Source organism: Carcharodon carcharias, chromosome 3, assembly GCF_017639515.1.
Source record: "Carcharodon carcharias isolate sCarCar2 chromosome 3, sCarCar2.pri, whole genome shotgun sequence".
NCBI classification, from domain to species: domain Eukaryota; kingdom Metazoa; phylum Chordata; class Chondrichthyes; order Lamniformes; family Lamnidae; genus Carcharodon; species Carcharodon carcharias.
Window position 1 is genome coordinate 229,770,948 of NC_054469.1, and position 19,130 is coordinate 229,790,077.

A 19,130-nucleotide genomic window follows, 5' to 3' on the forward strand; every position below is an offset into this window, starting at 1 on the left:
TCTCCTCCGCTTCCCCCCCACCCCATTTTATATGAGGGCACTGATGTAAAAATAGGCTGTCGAAAGTTTGGAAAGACTCAAGGGTACAATGTCCTTTGTTGCAGGGAGAACAGGCGAAAGGGCGGCTTCCCCAGACACTGTGCAGTGAGCAGTTCAATCATCCAAACTCCCATTCAAATTTGGAGCTGATCCGCTCCTGCAAGCCAAATAGACAGAAAAAGAAATTGTCCTTGCAAGGGCACAGACAGGTACATTGCATTTTACACTTCACAGCGACCCGCTTTGAGAATGAGACGATACGTGTGGAAATATTCCGTTTCTCTTGCACAGTAAAGCGGGGAAAACGGCAAAAAAGAAACCCTGTCCCTAAAGGTTTAGCTTCTCCTCCCCAGCTTTAAGTTCCACTAAACCACAAACTCTTCTAAGTTTAAAGATTTGTTGAGGCTTGCAAATATTGTTAATAATTTCCCGCGCGTTTGTCGAATCGGCCGCAATATTGACTGAGCAGAATAATTGTTTCACCGTTAATGCTAAATCCAAACTGCACAATCCACACACACGCAGCAATTTGAAGAGATGTCCGCTCGCCTCAGCAAACCGGAGTGCGGACACCGAATTTCCCAGCAAAAATGCACACAAATCAAGACTTGATTCACGCCTAAGTAATTCATGACTCTTAACAGTCGTGTGAATTTGATCAGAAATAGACACGAGTTACGCCGTGACAGGCGCAACTTATTAAGCGCACAATCAGAATTCCTATTATGATTTTAATTAAAGATTCTCATTTTAAAAAGATCCAAATAAACTGCAGCATTATTATAGACAATGAATGGAGAACCTTTGCGAAACTATGCCCAAAAGGAACACTGCTACTGATAGCTTCTAATACATTGTACTGTTTGTGTGAACACTGCAAATTTGCAGGCCTCATATGAAGCATGCAATATGTTGGGGATAAAACAGGAAATGCTGCAGAGAGAATTACATATTATTCTGAAAATATGATTCTACCTCCTTAACTCCCATATTTAAGGAGAGATATATGTTGCTGTGCCGTATATCCTGTGTAATCCAATGTGTTTTGTCCATGAAACGAAGTTCAACAGCTCTCAAAAGTATAATTCTGAAAACCTAATTCACCTAATGACTTTAGAATCTCCCCAAACCACAAATCACTCATCTATACTGGAATGCTGCCTAACATTAATACTTCATAATAATATACAGTATAACACATGTTATAACATGTTACAAACTGTAGTTTTCTTTCCAAATAGTACAAGGAATTCCAGCCATTAAATAACCACTTGGATTATTTATTTTTTTTATTATTTTTTGATCTTGCAAACTCCATTTAAAACAATGCTGATTGCTGTTACACTGCTTATGGTCAGCAGAGCGAGGGAGGAGACATTCATTCCATCAGGCTAGGCTGGGTTAAATCCCAAAACTGAAGTGACAATGATTGAATTAGCTCCACACCTAAACCCCAACCCAAAACCTTTCAATATGATTTTCTGTGTAAATGAGGGTGGCAGGATGGTGTAAGTGAGTACATGCTCAAAATTCCCCCCGTGGTTAGTTCATGATTTCAATAGTCAATCGCTTCTGCGATACAGGAGACAGAAAAATTCAATGGGCCAGCCAGATTGTCCTGCGGTTATGGATCTCCTACTGACCACCTATTATTAACTAAGGCGTAATGAAGTGTGAAGCAGGAAGATTGTCCACAGCGAGGAGAATAACATAAGAAGCAAAACAAAACTTCTCCATCTCCCCCTTGGAGGTTTCTCTTCCCCTATCTCTATTCTGCACATCATTTGCCAGATTATCTCCCCTTTTATTGCCAATCTCCACTAATACTGGAAGGTGATCAAAGCCTCCAGAAAACTGGCCTGGTATTTCCTCATGGGGGAAGTTCTCTCACCTTTTTGCTTCTCCTTGATGGCTTGGCTCAGAATGGCAATTATAATGCAGCAGACCATAGGGTTGATTTTTAACTGCCAGCAGGGGACATGTGGGCGGGAATCCCAAGCCACATTTTTGTTACATTTGTGGGTGCCAAATGCAGCAGCTTTGCAAGTTGTGGCAGTGCAGGAAATCAGCCTGCACCCACACTGAGATGGCAAACAGTCGGAGGCCAAAAATGAGGAGGAGGCAATCTAGGAGAGTGGGGCTCAGAGCGGCTAGCAGAGGCCCAGAGTCTCTCTTTGTTGCCCCAACAGAACCAGTACTCATCCTGGCTCGACCAAGAAAAACATTGTTTCCTGGATATTTCAAGAATAGTCTTCCACTATCTCTTCAAGCTGCTGGTTGGGTTGCTCAATGCCTGGTGCAGAAACCACTGCACCTGTTTATACATCATAGTCACATTCAGAGTCCAATGCACATCATAAAACCCTAATTTATATATTACATGTAGCCTCCCTCCAATTAGATACTCCAGCCACCAATCCCAAATTGGCAATGGGTGGAGTAGCAGGGCATAAGTGATACAAAAACATTTTAAAGTGACTACTATTGCATTCACCCCAGGGACAGGGAATTAGAATTGGACTTCATACCTTCAAATTCCCATACTATTGTTCTGTGGCCCCACATGCTGAGCATCAAATATGCGTTGATCCAGTATTTCTGAGGTTGTAAATGGTTGAACTTTTCCTTCGACTCTTGAGCAACCAATTCATTTTCTTTAAAAATCCTTCAAATTCCTCGCCACTAAAATTGGAAACATTTGGGTGGGGTTATTTTTAGAAATACAATATGAAAACCTAACTCTTGAATCCAAACAAAGGTAAATGTTTCTCTTCTATTTGTTTGGTCAGGATTTTGGGCTTTCATGTCATGATTATATCATTGATTTAGCACCAGCTATATAATCTCTTTTTCCCCTTTCTCACTATCCTCTGCTTCCTTACTTTTCTTCATTCAGCCTCTAATTTTTCTGCATTATATTTCCACCCCCCCCCCCCCCTCCCCCCCCTCCCCCATCCTTCCAATGTTGGGTCATTTGGATGAATTCTAAATTCAGACAACAAATGAAAATAAAGCAAAAGGAGGAGCCAAGAGATACACTGAACACAAGATTGCTGAAAGCATCTTAAATAGCAATAAAATATTTTTCAAAGCTATGTGATACGAAGGAAGAGTAAATGGAGTTACTGTTCTATTTACAGTAGTAACAGGATGATTGGATCCAGAGACAATGAAACAATAGATTTCATTATAAGTCTGTGGGCCTCTTAATAGCCTCCCTGGCTATAGGTCCATCTGAGGCTTTCCCCTGACCTGGCAATGATATCCAACTCACCTGTGGACCAGAAATTGATGCAAAGTCCTCGGCATTCTTTTATTACATTAAAAGAAATTAGGTTTTCACTTGCATTGTACAGGAGTTTTTCTAAAATTGCCTGAGGTTTGACTGGAAAGTAAAATGGAGCTTGAAATGAGCAACAGTCTGATAGATTTGACACTCATTTAACTCTCTCATTGCCATTGTCTCTTTTGCAGGCCAAATCAGAAGTCCAAAATCCACCTCCTTTCCCCACCAGGTATCAGGAATTCAAGTTGAACGAAGTTGGGCTTGCTTCCTTTAGAAAAGAGGTGATTTAACGCCAGCTGTTAAGATCAGGAAGGGAGATTAATAATAAAATTGACCCAAGCATGTAGTCCACTTTGTCTAAGGGGCTGTATAATCAAAAGAGCAGAATTCCATAGTTAATACACATGCCCACCATAAATAACAACTTGCATTTATATAGCGCCTTTAGCACAGTAAAAATGCCCAAAGACTTTTTGGAGGGGCATTACAGGCTACATAAGGAGACATTCAGACAGCTGAAAACAAGTAGGTTTTAAGGAACATCTTAAAGGAGGAATGGAAGGCAGAGACGTTCAAGTGGGGTGGGGGGGTGGTGGGGGGGGGGGGGGGGTGCAGTGGGATTTCCAGAGCTTTGAGCCTTGGCAGCAGAAGGCACAGCTGCTAATAATACAGAAAATATAAAGTCAGGGATGCTCAAGATGCCAGAACTGGAAGAGTGCTGAGGCCTGGGAGATGTCGGGGGTTGTAGGGCTGAAGGAGATTTCAGATCTGGGGAGGGCTGAGGCCTTGGAGGGATTTGAAAGCAAGAATGAGAATATTTAAATCAGCAGAATTGAGGTTTTAAACTTCCTGGTGTAAGAGAATTTTCCTCTATGTCTGCAGCAACAGTTAGTGTGAAATGCTGGGATATTTTAGTAACATGCTCTTGTTACAATATTCACCCTTCGGGACCTGGAGATGTTAACACTTTGCATCTGATAAGGAAATTCCCTCACACACTCCATAATTTCAAACTGTTTAAAGTTATGATGCTAATAGTCTGAAAATTTCTCCCAGTATTTGTTTCATCAAACACTTGGACAACAATTATTTTTAAAAGGGAGAAGTTTACAGCTTAGAAAGTTTGTGAAATCTCCAGAGCTGTCGGAGCTGTGATAGAGCAGGACTTCCAATTGTCATTTTGACAGGCTATGAGCCTTTCCCAAGTCCCATGGACCAAGTCATTTCAATATTCGAGTTAGGTGCCTGAGCCTGTAATGGCATTATGGATGCACCCACTCTGCTGAAGAAGTGGAAGTTAGAGCAGTGCCCTGTCACACAAACAGCCAGACCCCAGTTGCTCAAAGGAAAATGAACAAAAGCAAATTCTCAGTCCCATCAGGGAATAGAGAACCACCTTTGTAAAGGTAATCGATCCCAGAGTTTGGCCATGATGCGACAGTCATCTGTTCTCAGCGAACATGGCAAAAACAAAAATACCTGGAAATACCTGCTTTTATATTATATGGATCCTGCTAGGGGCCTGTTAGGGGAAAGCCAATTCAGTCCCCAGGGTAGTTTGGGAATATTCCCAGACATACTCTCAGAATGGTTTCCCAGTGCAATAGGAGTGAACAGAAGGAACTCTAGAGTGCAATATGTGGGGTAGGATACAAGGGATGGAAACCTGGTAGGACCAGATTCACCCTTAAATATTGGCTCCCCTTGCCCCTCCCCAGCCCTGGGATCATGCTCCTATTCTGTTCAGCCCACTCCAAACCACCCTCATCTCTCACCTGACTAGAATTTCTATATGCTTTTTCTGTAAATTATTGTATAATTTTGGTAGTAAGGTTAGTTACTGATATCACGTACTAGAGACTATTGTCCTCTGATGTACATTAACAAATAATGTAGACATTTTTTTCTTGTACATCACCACTTAACTATGAAACACACTTGCCTATATTTAACCCAACTCTGAGAATTCATACCCCTTCAAAAGCAGATTCACAAACATTAATGGAAAACAAATGAGTCTGATTGAAGATTGCTAATAGCAGACATGCCCAGGCAATCCACTGTCAAGTCGAAAAGTAAGCATTTTACTCCAGCACGAACCCAACGTAGACACTTTGACTTCTCGCCTATGCAGTTAAAGCAAAGGGAAGTAGCAGAGAGGAGCTCTTAGCCTGAGATCCTGGCTCCAGCAAGCATTATTGCTGTGGAGTAGAAGAGTGTGGCTAAAGAGCACAGGAGGCACATGAGTTGAATCTCATCAAGCAGAGTCTGCTCTCCCGTCTCAAAATTGCCCACTGCTTCAGGATTATCCCAGAGACCAAAGATGACCCCTGTCTTCTCCACTGCCAATTGGCTCCTTAAACCTCTTGCCCCAATCCACCCTCACCACCAAATTATGTGCAAAGATATTATATACTTCTTTGATGTTAAGATTGAGAGCATGCATTCAGCTGCTTCCAGTACTTGTCCACTATGGTCCACACCTCCTGGTCCTGAACCTGCATCTCTCTCTATTTTCTCTCTTCTCTACCCTCAGATCCTCTTCAAGCTTATCTACTGTAGACATCAGCGTATAAGTCAACCTTCGAAGCCTCAAAAAATCCCTCCAAAAATGGGGTTCAACTCAGATGCAAAGTACACTGGCATGGGTTTGGGTGGTTGTCATCTTTGTCGTTCGCCATGCAGGGTCAGCTTGTCTTAAACTCCCCCACATCTTTGCAACTCATATCACCTGCTTGATCCCTTGCACCCAGTAATAAGGTACCAGTAAGTAAAGCATGCAATTGTGGGGTGAAAAATTCAGACCAACTACTAATGCGAGTATAGCATGTCATGGCTGAAAAGGGGGGTTGACTTATAAGCTGAGTATATGCAAAACATGAATTTTGGGGCCAATAAAACAGGGTTGTCTTATATGTTGGGTTGACTCATACACCATGATCTAGGGTAATTAATGAGGCCCACCTTCTGCCCCCTTGACCCCAATTCAAGTAAATTGCTGACCATTCAACACCTTCCTCAAAACCACAGTAGATGATATTGTAAATGATTCCCTCTCCTCAGATACTGACAAAACTGCCATCATCACCCATTCTCAAAAAGCATGCAAAATCCCTCCGGCCTTCCAAACTGTTCCACCATTCCCTTTCTTTCCAAAGTCCTTGAACGTGTTGTCATCTCCAAAATCTGGGCTGCAACTCCCTGTTTAAATTTCTCCAATCAGATTTCCGACCCTAACACAGCAGTAAAATAGCATTAATCACATCACATGTTACATAGGCTTCCAAATATCGCCAGAGACAATCGGCACAGTGAAAGAATGGCACCCTACGAGTGATATGATAAATTAATTCATGTTATGCAGTCTTTGCTATTCAGTACATGTTGATGTTTCACTCCTATGTCTGCCTCTTCTGTGTCACAAGTCACTCCATGTTGTTACTCATGTCCCCTACTACTACTACTACTAAGTTCACCCCTAGTTGAAGGCGTAGCTACATAGCCACAGTGTCTTCCTATTATGTGTCAGTTTGCCTTTAAGTATAAGAGCATTGGAGTTTGAGCCAAATGGGTCATTTCTCAAGTCATTGTCACTGGTTTCACCAGAGCAGACTAGGTCCTGGGAATCAAAATATTGAATGGCAATTGATTGGACTTTTAAAAATATTCTAATGTGTTCCAATGATGCATATTTATGTATGTGCAATTTCCCCTGATTGTTAAAAGGAAATGTGCTGTACTCACACATATAGAATAAACAGTGGGAGTAGATATATTCTGTGCACTAAAAGGGGAGCTGATACTTTTTAAAGAGTTAAGGATAATGACATTTTCATCTACTATTTGCTGGTGTTATCTTCAATATTAATTTCTGCCTTTTCAGCTGCTACTGGTCAATATCTGGGCCTCTTTTTGGGCTTAAATTCTCCCTTCAAATACTGACTTGTGAGTTGCAGCTCTGTCAGCCTTACAGCTATTTGATTTCATTCATGGGCTGTCTGGTAGGTCTGCCTTTGGGGCTGGAGGAGAAGGAGCTGTGAAGGAGACAGGAGTGAGCAGGAACAGCTGGGAGAAGAGGCAGGAGGAGGAGAGCAATGTGGAGGAGCCATCCTGACAGCAAATCTTCAGGGGTTGCTTCTCATATCTCAACATTACTGAGGAGCAATGTGTGAGGTCGCTGTGCTTTGTCAAGGTCATTGTAACTATGCACTGCCATCTGCTGCAATGACCACAAGGCACCCAAACCAGGCATAGACCTCACTGACCGCAGTTATCAATTTCATTGAGGCCATCAACTTTTACCGGACAAGATTTTACAAGGTGTCATCAATGACATCTGTCATTTTGCTGTACACTGCCATGTCAGGGAGGTGATCAATACTTTCTACACCAGGAGGAAAAAGAAAAGAAAGAAAGATTTGCATTTATATAGTGCTTTTCACAATTGCCGGATGTCTCAAAGCACTTTATGGTCAATGAAGTACTTTAGAAGTGTAGCTACTGTGTAGGAAATGTGGCAGCCAATTTGCACACAGCAAGCTCTCACAAACAGCAATGTGATAATAATCAGATAATCTATTTCTGTAATGTTTATTGAGGGATAAATATTGGCCAAGACACTGGTGATAACTCTCCTGCTCTTCTTCAAAATAGTGCCATGGGTTCCTTTATATCCACCCGAGCAGGCAGATGGGGCTTCTATTTAACATCTCATTTGAAGGATGGCATCTCTGACAGTGCAGCACTCCCTCAGTACTCTTATATTTCTCTCCTGGTGAATGAAGGAAAGCAAGACAAGAGGGAACTAGGCTTCTCATGCATTGCAGGTCCCTCTGGGGTCTAAGGAAGTGATAGACTGTGTTAACATGGCCTTGTATTCTCCCCATCACCAATGTGACACTTTTCTCAGCAGAAAGCGATAGCAGAGCCTCAATATTCAGTCTATTTGCAATCACAGACAGCGCACAATGCAGGTCTGTGTCCAGGTTTTGCCAGCAGCCATAATGCCTTCATCCTGTGCCAGTCCTCTGCCCCCTCCCTATCCCAACCACACCGTCAGGTCACGGGCTAGCTATTTGGCAACAAGGATATCCCCTCTAGACATGGTTTATAACTCCTCTCAGGAACCCAGGCATGGATCCAGAACAAGCCTCAATGATAGCCAAACTGACACCTGGAATCTTATTGAGCAAACTATTAACATTCTCAAATAAAGGAAATCTGCTGTGCTTACCTGGTCTGGCCCTACATGTGACTCCAGACCCACAGCAATGTGGTTGACTCTTAAATGTCCCCTGAAATGGCCGAGCAAGCCACTCAGCTCTCAAAGACAATTAGGGTTGGGCAATAAATTCTGGCCTAGCCAGTGATACTCCCATCCCATGAACAAATAAAAAGATGTTTCACCCTCCACGAGTTGACTCTTGTACCAACCAACCCTGTTGCTGCTGATAAGTCAACACATGAAGACTCCTCCTCTTGTCTTTGTTCCAAAGTATGTTTGCTGCCAGTCCCTGAATGCTCAGCTGCTCGTCATGGTCAGACTGAACGATGGTGCACGGACACAAAGCATGCACTCCTCTTCCTCATCTGCCACAAATGTCTCCATATTTTCTGCATTTAAAATGAAAGAGGAGAACAAGGGTCAACAGTAAACAAAGTGAGCTGAAAGCACATGCAGTTTCTCATACAGAGTGTGTCGTGTGTGAGATAGAAATGATTTGGGGCCAGGGGTGGTGGGAGAGGGGAAGATCATGGATCCACTGCCTGAAAGTGTAGTGGAAGCAGAATCCATAACAATTTTCAAAAATAAATTGGATGTGTGCATGAAGAGGAAGCAGCTGCTTTGCTGTGGGGAAAGAGCAGAGGAGTTAGATTAATTGGATTGCTTTTTCAAAGGCAAGGAATATGTGTGATGGGCTGAATAGCCTCCTGTTGTGCTGTATGAAAATATATGAAGAAACCTACAGAATGTGTCTTTGGGCATTTCTAAACATCATGATTCAACAGCTGCACTTCAGGTCAAGGACCTGATCACCACCAGATCTAATACGCCATCTCTTCCTGCAGGAAAGACTGGCCTGTAACTTTTCAGCTCTGGAGTATCGTACCAGGGTTTGGGGGTTGGGGGGGGGCGGGGGGAAGAGCCCTACCCCCCCCATTCCCCAATTCCAGGATATTCCCACGTAAGGATTGCTTGGCAATTGCCTGGGAAGTTCAAACTTCTGTTGTCAATTGCCCTGCAATGGGAACCATCCGAAAATGTGATTTAAATCGTAAACTTTGGACGAGTCCAACTGTCTTACAGCAACAGTTACCCGGACAAAGTCAGAAGAATTAAAACCACTTCTAACTTCCAGATAACTATAGTACTGACCCCCTCCAGATCCCCCCTATGGGACTCCCCCTAACCCCCGGTGCTGCACAGGACCCCTTAACTACCCTCCCAATTCCTCCCCCCCAACTACCTCCTCACCTTCCAGACTACTCTCACAACCCCCCAGTCCCCAAAAGGCCCATCAACCCACCCCCCACCCCCCCGACAAAGGAGAGACGGTTGTTAGGATCTCCCTACTGCTGTCAACTTCCAAAGTTGCATCAGAGAATCTAACTGCATCACCTGCAGCTCTCACAGCCAATTTTCCCTCTCATTTTCCAATGCTGTCGCACTGATAGTTTATTCCACTGTGCCAGCTTTGCAGATTGCTGCAGGGGTGGGTGGGAACACACATTCAAGGAGCCTTGCTTGCAGCCATTTTTACCCTCAGGACCTCTTTCCTGCTTCCTCTGGTCACAGTGGACCTCCCCTTCAAGATATACAGGCTGCCTTTTAGTGGCATCATGACATTCGATTACCTGCTCCCCTAACAGGTACATAGTTAATAAGAAGCAGTGTGAGTAGCTCTGGCTGCATGTCTACCTAATGATAATGACCCACCAGCATGAATTTCACATGGCCTCATCAGCCAATTCTAATCCAATTAAGTGTGTGTTTTACATCTGATGTATCTGACATTTACAACAAATTCTGACCGGCAGAAAAATCGCATTTTCACCAGAAAAAGATTGGAATTCTGTGCTCCAAGTTCCTAATAGGCTCATAAACTTCCATCAGCTTTTTCAGCAGTGTGTTTGTCAGCTCTTCTATTTCAGGCACCATTATAATTTTATTTCCCAATGTATGAGTAAAATTTTCAGTCCCTTATATCAGTCACTGTATTTTAATATTCACTGTAGCTCCAGTCTTGGGGTATATAATATAAAGTACTGTCAAGGTTAATGCTGAAATATTATCACAACTTCATGAAAAATCTTGCGGTTCTTATCACGGCTTGGCCGTGATCAGTTTTTGTTGCAGTATTTTGATGGGCTGCCTCATTTCTTAGTTACAAAAAGTACCAAAAAAGAAATTAACCATCCAATAGGTGCAGTGTTCCTATTATGTTCTCCATTAGAAATGAAAGCTTGGTTGAATGGAAACTGCTTCACTTCAAATGATTTTACGTACATATTAAATCTCTAACTCCAGGGAATGGGGATGTACAAACACTGACTGCTGACTGCTTCACAATGAATTTCGTCATGAAGATCACAGCGAGAGTGATATTGTCTTGTAATTCCCAAAGCTGACTAGTGAATATATTATGGTATGCTAGACATCAAATTTGCAAAAGTAGGACACCAACTACTTACAGCCAAAAGAAAACAGTTTCTATCCGATTTGTTAAACCCTACAATAAACCCTAACCCAATAGCCACCCTGGCCTAGAGCATCACTATTTCTGAACAGTGGTGTGTTACATCATAAAAATCTAACAACCTTTGAGGTTGTTCTAGAAAACTATACCACACAAAATTTATTCCAGCTGCTAGCCAATCCCACTGATCTACTGTCTCCCCATAACCCACTTATTCTCATAAAAAAATTAGGCTAATCAAAAAGCAATGGTCCCCCCTCAGCCAGCCTTCTGTTAAAGCCATGTATGCTGCATCAAAACTCCAAACAAAGGGATTTCTCTTCGCCTCTCTCCTCACTCTCTTGGTGGCAATTTTAAATTTATGATTCCCTCATCACTGACTCCACAAGCGGAGAAAATAGCTTTGCCCGAGAGGCCTAATCAGAACCTTTGATAATTACAACAGTCTCTCTTAAATTTTCTCTGCTCCAGTGTAAATAGCCCTAACATCCAAAGTCTCTCCATATGGCTAAAGTTTCTCATCACTGGCATCATTCTGGTGAAACTAGAGAATGCACATTTTGTGACTTTAATGTCCTTTTCTATAATTGGGTGTCCAAAACTGCACGCAGCATTCAAACTGTGGTCTAAACATTGCCTTATACAATTTACCATCGCTTATTTACTCCTGTACTCAATGGCTCTATTTATACAATACAAAACGCTATTGGCCTTTTATGGCTTTGTCTGTTTCATTTGCACTTTCAGAGAATTATGTTTCTGATTTCCCAGATCTTTCTGTTTATCGAATCTCCTCTGCATCTTTGTACAGAATGTACACTCCATTCCTTGGTTCATTTTCTCTCAAAAATGCATTAGTTCACACCTCTGTGCATTAACATACATCTTCCATCTATATGCCCATTCCACTAACCTGTGTCTGTCCTGTGATGACTTTTACAGCGTCCGTTGCTGTTTGCCAAACCCTCACTGTTTTTGTTGATTGTAAATTTTGATATTGTGCTCAAGTTCAAATCATCCAGCGAAAATGGATTCAACACTGACCCTTGGGGTATACCACTTTCTACAATCTGAGCATCACCCATTTGTCACAACTCTTTATTTCCCTTCTGCCAACGAACTGTTCGTCCAGCTGGTGGAATTTCTCTTATACCATAGACTTGGACTTTTGTAACAAGTTCCTAATGAGACACCTTATCAAACACCTTCAGAAAATCCATAAGCAACTACTTCATTCTTTTCCCCTAGCCAGCTTTTAACACTTTCAAGAAAATGTTGTCGAACCAGTTTCCCTTTAGGAACCCTATCTGGCTATTCTTGAGTAACTCATAAATTTTTAAAAGCTTATGATATTTTTTCTTAAGTTATAGATTCTAGTTCATGTGTCCTTCAGTTCTTCAAAAAGAACCCTTCAAAAAAAAATCTGATGGTACATTATTAAATGCTAGAAACATTACTAAAACTAAGGACACTCAACCAGGCTGGAAACTTCTGAAAGGTGCGGTCTCAAGGGGAATTATGCGTACCTGCTGTCTGTCCAGCAACAACTCAAGCTTATGCTTCTCAATTCTAAAATGACCAACTAGTGGCTGTCCTTCTTGATGAAGCTGATTTTAAACAGGATCATTTTGGGGTGTAGCTGGTTTCACAATGAAATGAATGGCAAGTTTAGCGATAAATGATTGGAGTCAGTCCCCTGCAGTAAACTCAATAACCCAACACCTGAACCAGGAAGTTTGAAGTTTGGGTTGAGCATCAACAAAAACAAGATGTGCTTGGTGTGATAGTTCAGTCTGCAACCATTGCGAACATGGATCTATTTCAATTACTTGGATCAAAAGTGACCACAAATGGGATAGCAGCACTGAAATCAAGACAGGATGAGCAACTGGCCACTCTACAACTCATCAGACGAATGAAGTATGGAGAGCATCCAACATTGGCTGCTTTTGAAAAAAACAACTTGCAAAATCCTTGGTACGGAGCATTTTGCTGTAGGGATGCGAGAGCTTGACCCTCAATAAGGCTGATGAGAGAGGGTTACAGCTTTTGCAGTGTGGCTCTGGTGAAGAGTCCTTAGAATCAGCTGGACAGTGAAAAGAGCCAATTAATTTATCTGCAGGAATAAGGGAGTCCCGGTATCTCAAGAGCTTTTAGCTGAAGCGAAGAAGCAGAAATTGAGAAAGTGGGACCACTGGAAGAGGCAAGATGAGAGTCTGCTGTTGGCAGTAGAAGAAGGTGAAACATCAGGAAAGACCTGGCCAGGTCGAAGAAGGACCACGTGGGTGGACAACATCAGAAACTGGGCAACAGGAGGGATGACAATGGTACACAGAATTGCAGTGAACAGAGAGAGATGCCTAAGCCTCCTCATGAACTATGGCTAATTCTGAATGGAACCAGGAAGTGTGGTGTTAATGACAGACCAAGCAGCCTGCCTCATTGATGAGACATGAAGGAGCAGACCTGTCAGTGGAGGCTGGGATTCTTCCTTTACAGAAAGCGATGCAAACGAAAGTACTAAAGGGTAATGTTAGTTCAAACTGGCGAAGCAGTGGAAAGTGTATTTTGCTCTTTACTAATAAACTGTGTAGTTTTAGCTAATTAAAGTCCATTAGTACCCTTAAGACATTTAGGGTCACTAAGCCTTGTTTCTGGCTAAACTGCTCCTAAAATCCCTGGACTTGGGTACTTGGTATGTAATTCTATGGGGAAAGAGCGTGATTTCCATACTACGCACAGTTGGATTTGGAGACTCAACAATAATGATGTGTTTCCATCCCTATCAGCCACCCAACTGACCAAAAGAATCTGAGTATTAATTAAACTTAAACTGATGTTCCTTCTGGCCCACAAGCAGTGCCAGAAGGGTCTTCAGCTCTTGCCACCTCCTTTTACCTGCCCAGGTTCCCATGGCCTGGGAATCCTAGCCTCAATTGTGCTAAAAATTAAAATTGTGTAAAAATGGAGGCATGCAGCCTTCTTAAAAGGTTTCAGTGACCAACTTACCTCCTGAAGTCTGGTTGGCGGGTTGGAGGCTGATTTGAAAATGTAAAAGCTTCATTAATGTGCGTCTATTTATTCCACTAAAAAAAACTCTGCTGTTATTTTTTAAAAGACCAATTAGATCAAAAAGACCTTCTATTGTTCATCAATTTACATTTCTATACTATCTTTAATGAAATAAAATATCCCAAAGTGCTCCATGATGTCAGAAAATGAGAGGTGGAAAGAAATGGAGGAAAGATTGGGGTCATAACAAAAGCAGGATCAAAGAAGAGGGTCTTAGGATGTTTTTGAAGAAGGGGAGGGAAATAGTAAATTGAGGAGCTTAGAACAAGTGCCACAACCACAGAACTTTAATGGCCAATGACTACAACCTAGGGTAGAATGAAGAAAATGGCGGTGTGATGGAGATCAGGGTGCTGATAGCAACATAGAGCTAGATAAGGATGTAAAGCAAAGGTTGGGATGGACCATGAAGAGATTTTTAGATAAGTGCAATAATTTTGAAGTTGAGGTATGAGGCAGATAGGGAGCCAGTGAAGGTTAGTGATCACGGGTATAATAGAGGAAAAGGATTTAGCAGTGGACAGAATGTTTGCGCCAGAGTCTTAGAAGTATTACAATTTATGAAAGGATTTCAGCAATGAAGAACATTGAAGTAATGAAGGGTGGAAGAGATGAAGTTGTAGATAACTGTTTCAACAACGGTAGGGCTAAGTTAGGGACAGAGGGGGGAGCGGTATTGCAAGGGTGAAAATAGGTGATGCTGCCGAATTCATGGAATTTTCATGATAAAATTCAAATTTTAATTGAGTTAGGAAGGACAGCCAGAAGCTAGCACCCTGGGCAAAAGAATCTGATTTTGATCCAAGCAGTGTTAACAGGGAACTGTTCGGCAGTAACAGCTATTTAGCTTTTTTCCCCCAATATTCTACATGTGTTACTAAAGTCTATTTTGCACAAGCCAAGGCCATCCTCTGCTAACCTTTACCAGCAGAAATAGAGGATCTCCCCCAACACATACTGCAGTGGAATTTTTACACTTCAACATGAGAAAGAGCCAGTAGGGGCTCCATATTCATGCAGTTTGACAGTGTCATTATAGAACCTGACTTACAATTTACGAAAGTGATTGAATACATACAAGCGTTCATCGCAGAATATCTACACTCAGATTCATCAGCTGGACAAGTTAGTGAGTAGAGGAAACTTGATTTGACATATTTATTGTATTTTTTCCTTTGCCTTATACATTCATTGCATCATTTTAACATTTTCAGAATAAACATCTTCTAAGGGAGCAGGAACTTGGTATTACCATGTTTTATATCTAAATAATTAAAAAAATGATGTCAGCTATCCAAGTAGACATTTTGTGCTTTAGAATATTTAAGATTTTTTGCTGTTACAGCATTGCAGCACATTATTATTGTGCAATGATTTTATTTTTATTTGATAGTCTAGATATAACTGGCAGTAACAGTTGCAATGCCCCAGTATCATTCCCGTAACTACCGATGATCTGATAACCATTGCTATTCACCTGGGAACCACAGCACTTGAGAAGGTGGTGGTGAGCTGCCTTCTTGAACCACTGCAGCCCATTTGGTGTAGGTACACCCACAGTGCTGTTAGGAAAGAAGTTCCAGGATTTTGACCCAACGGCAGTGAAGGAACAGCAATTAGAGTTCCAAGTCAGGATGGTGTGTGGCTTGGAGAGGAACTTGCAGGTGATGGTGTTCCCATGTATCTGCTGCCCTTGTCCTTCTAGGTGGTAGAGGTCATGAGTTTGGAAGGTGCTGTCGAAGGAGTCTTGGTGAGTTGCTGCCTTTGCTACATAAGAACTGTGAATGCACTTCAAATGTCATTGATAGGCTGTAAAATGCTTTAGGACATCTTGAGGACATGATAAGGTGCTATGTAAATGCAGGTTCTTTCCACCTCTTAACTCAACAGCAAAGCAGTTCATTTTTGACTTAAAAAAACTATACTGAACCATTTAATAGTTTCACCGGTATATTCTAGTCAGTCCCTTGGTACATTAAATATTTTTTATATGAATTTTATTTTAAATCCATCTACTGAGTGCCTTGCATCAAAGAAAATGAGTAAAGAAGTTCCAGGGTTTTGACCCAACGGCAGTGAAGGAACAGCAATTAGAGTTCCAAATCAGGATGGTGTGTGGCTTGGAGAGGAACTTGCAGGTGATGGTGTTCCCATGTATCTGCTGCCCTTGTCCTTCTAGGTGGTAGAGGTCATGAGTTTGGAAGGTGCTGTCGAAGTCCTCATGGGATTTGAACCAGCGCAGTCTGTGGAATCTCACCATTTTGATCTGGGCGCAGGGTCATTTTGTGGAAAGGGCCTGAATTGGGAGAATTGCATCTTGAAGCAGTGTAAAAGATTGCAGAAAACATGAATGTAAATGCCTCGGGGCATTGTTCGCTTACTTTTTAAGATACGCAGATCTTCTTCGCTCGGTCGATTCTGCTCTGGATTGTGCTGCTATTACTAACAGAAATAAGTGGGAACTGTACCCTCACATTTCTGTATTTATTACAACTATTGCACAGAGTAAGTATTCACCCAAAGTTAGTCATGCAATCCTGAGTTTTCTTAAAGTACAATCAAAGCACAGAAAATGCTGCACATTTTATTCAGCAAAAGCATTTAACATAGTTGATTAATGCTTTAGCATCTTTAAACAAAGGGTGGATTTTACCCCAGCCTCTGGACACCAACTTAGGACCAAATGTGGGTCCCGAGCCCCCATTTGTAGAAGCCACCTAACTGGCTGACTCCACACTTGCTGTTCGGGCTCTCGATGCTGCTGGTCTTATCAGAGGGTCGGCAGCTCTGGAGCCTCAGGAACCCCACTGGGAAAGGTGGGCACAGTTGAGGCAGGTTGGAGACTGAGGGCACCACATCACGGAGACACCCTCAGAGGTGATCATGAAATTAAATATTGATGAGGGTTGTGAAACCTTGGAGAGGGAAGGAAACCCCTCTGGAGGGTTAGCTTATTATGGGATGCTGTCTTTCAGGACCATGTTTGCATCAAGGGGGCTTTGATGGCCATCTCTGCCTCCTGTAGAGAGGCCACCTCCATTGAGATGGTGACCTCCGCACATGGTGGGGGTTCACTCCGCTGTCAGCAACATGAAAGCAAGGCCACAAAATCACCCTTATTTGGGGCCTCAAATCATCTCAGTTGGCTGCCCATGTCCAGGCTGACAAACAATCTCCTTTCCCGCTCCTGTGAAATATACCCGGCACTGGGAATGCCATGGGGAGATAGGGAGCCATCCCACTCAGCTCCCCACTATTTTCTCCACCTTCCCCCACTGCCTCCCCCCAGCCCACAGATGGGGTATAATGTGGGTAAATGTGAATATTATGGAGACGCATTCATGAAACTTCAAAAGCACCTGATCCTTTGTCTGCCTTCAGCACCTGAGCTCTTCAGAAGCACAGCGTCACAGGTCAGAGATGCTGACGAGATGGGGGCCAGCCCCACCTTAAAGGTGGTGAGAGCACACAGAGAGAATAATGGAACTCTGATGCCTGCCCACTACTTTCTAGCAGCAATGACCAGCACCATCGAGGTGCAGACATCAGTAATGTGTCCAGGGAGTGTGAGGCCAGACCATCAGTTTGTTCTGAAGGCTGCACAGACACAGGGAAGAGGCCCTGGGACTGAGACACCTGCCTTTATCTTGTGCAGAAAGGTTTCACATCTGAGTGACAAGAACACTGCTCATCAGAACAAGGAGCCATAGGCAGGGAGACGTTCTTGGGAGTTTCTTAACAATAGTGAACAGTGTGTACAAGTGATTAACACTCGTGCCCAGGCCGTGCAACTACATGTTCTTGATGCTTGGCCTAAATAGCCAAGTGGTTATGGTACTGGGCTTGTAACCTCAAGAGTTCAAATCTCACAATGGCAAACTATGAAACAATGTAACTTCATCTGAAACAGATGGAAATGGGTTTGTACTCGAAAGAGTTACATGTTCTTGATCTTTCTAGCACGGCTGCTACATCTTGCTGCTCCCCCGACATCCATAGCAGAGGTGGAAACAGTCTGCTGACTGCTATACCCTGTCAGTGATGACCTTGGCGAGGATTCTCTGAAGGGCTGAGACCCCGAGGGCCCCGGCCTGCTTTTGGGGTCCTGCGGTGTGGCAGTGGCACCCTCCTCAGCCTGTGGAGCTGTAGCTGCTGGGGTCACAGGAAGAGGGGATTCGGATGGGCCAGACACTCCCAGAGTCAAATGATGGATGACTCCTGGATGTGCACCTGCTGATTCTCCTACCTTCGAGGGCTGCTGGCTGACTCCTTGAGGAAGGGGACAGCTGGAGTGAGCTCCAGGTGCCCTGCGCCCCTCTCGTATTGGCTCTGGTAATGAATCTGTGGAATTCTTTACCACAGAAGGCTGTAGAGGCTGGGTCATTCTGTATTTTCAAGGCTGAGATAGACAGATTTTTAATCTGTAAGGGAGTCGAGGGTTATGGGGAAAAGGCAGGACAGCCTCTGTCTCATTGAATGGCGGAGCAGACTTGATGGGCCGAATGGCCTACTTCTGCTCCTATGTCTTATGGTCACTGATGGATGCCTGCAAGTGTCTCAGCAATGGAGTGCTGCTCCTGCAGCACTGCATGACCGATGTCCTGGACCAAGGTCCCCTTGGCGGCCGCCATCCTACCAGTGTTGACATCAGTGTGTTGGCATGCCGGCGCTGTCACCTCAGACTGAAGGCGGACGCACTCCTACATTGTGGCTTGCAATCTGAGGAGTGCAGCAGACATCCCTTCCTGATGTTCCCAAGTTTGCATTTGCAGCTCCAGCAACTGAGGTATGACTGAGTCCAGAGATTCCACATCTGACTCAGACTCAGCAAATTTCTGGCCTCCAGCAGTCCTTCAAGTGCTGGCAACCTGAGAAGTTTGCCACTGCCACTGGCACTGCTGCTGTGGATCAAACAATGCGATGTGCTCACCAGATTGTGACTCGGAGGCTACTCTAGGGCTAGGTCCCACAGAGGTGTGTGTCCCTGCACTGGTGGAGGGTGTGGGTGAGGGTTGTGATGGGTCTTCAATTAGGAT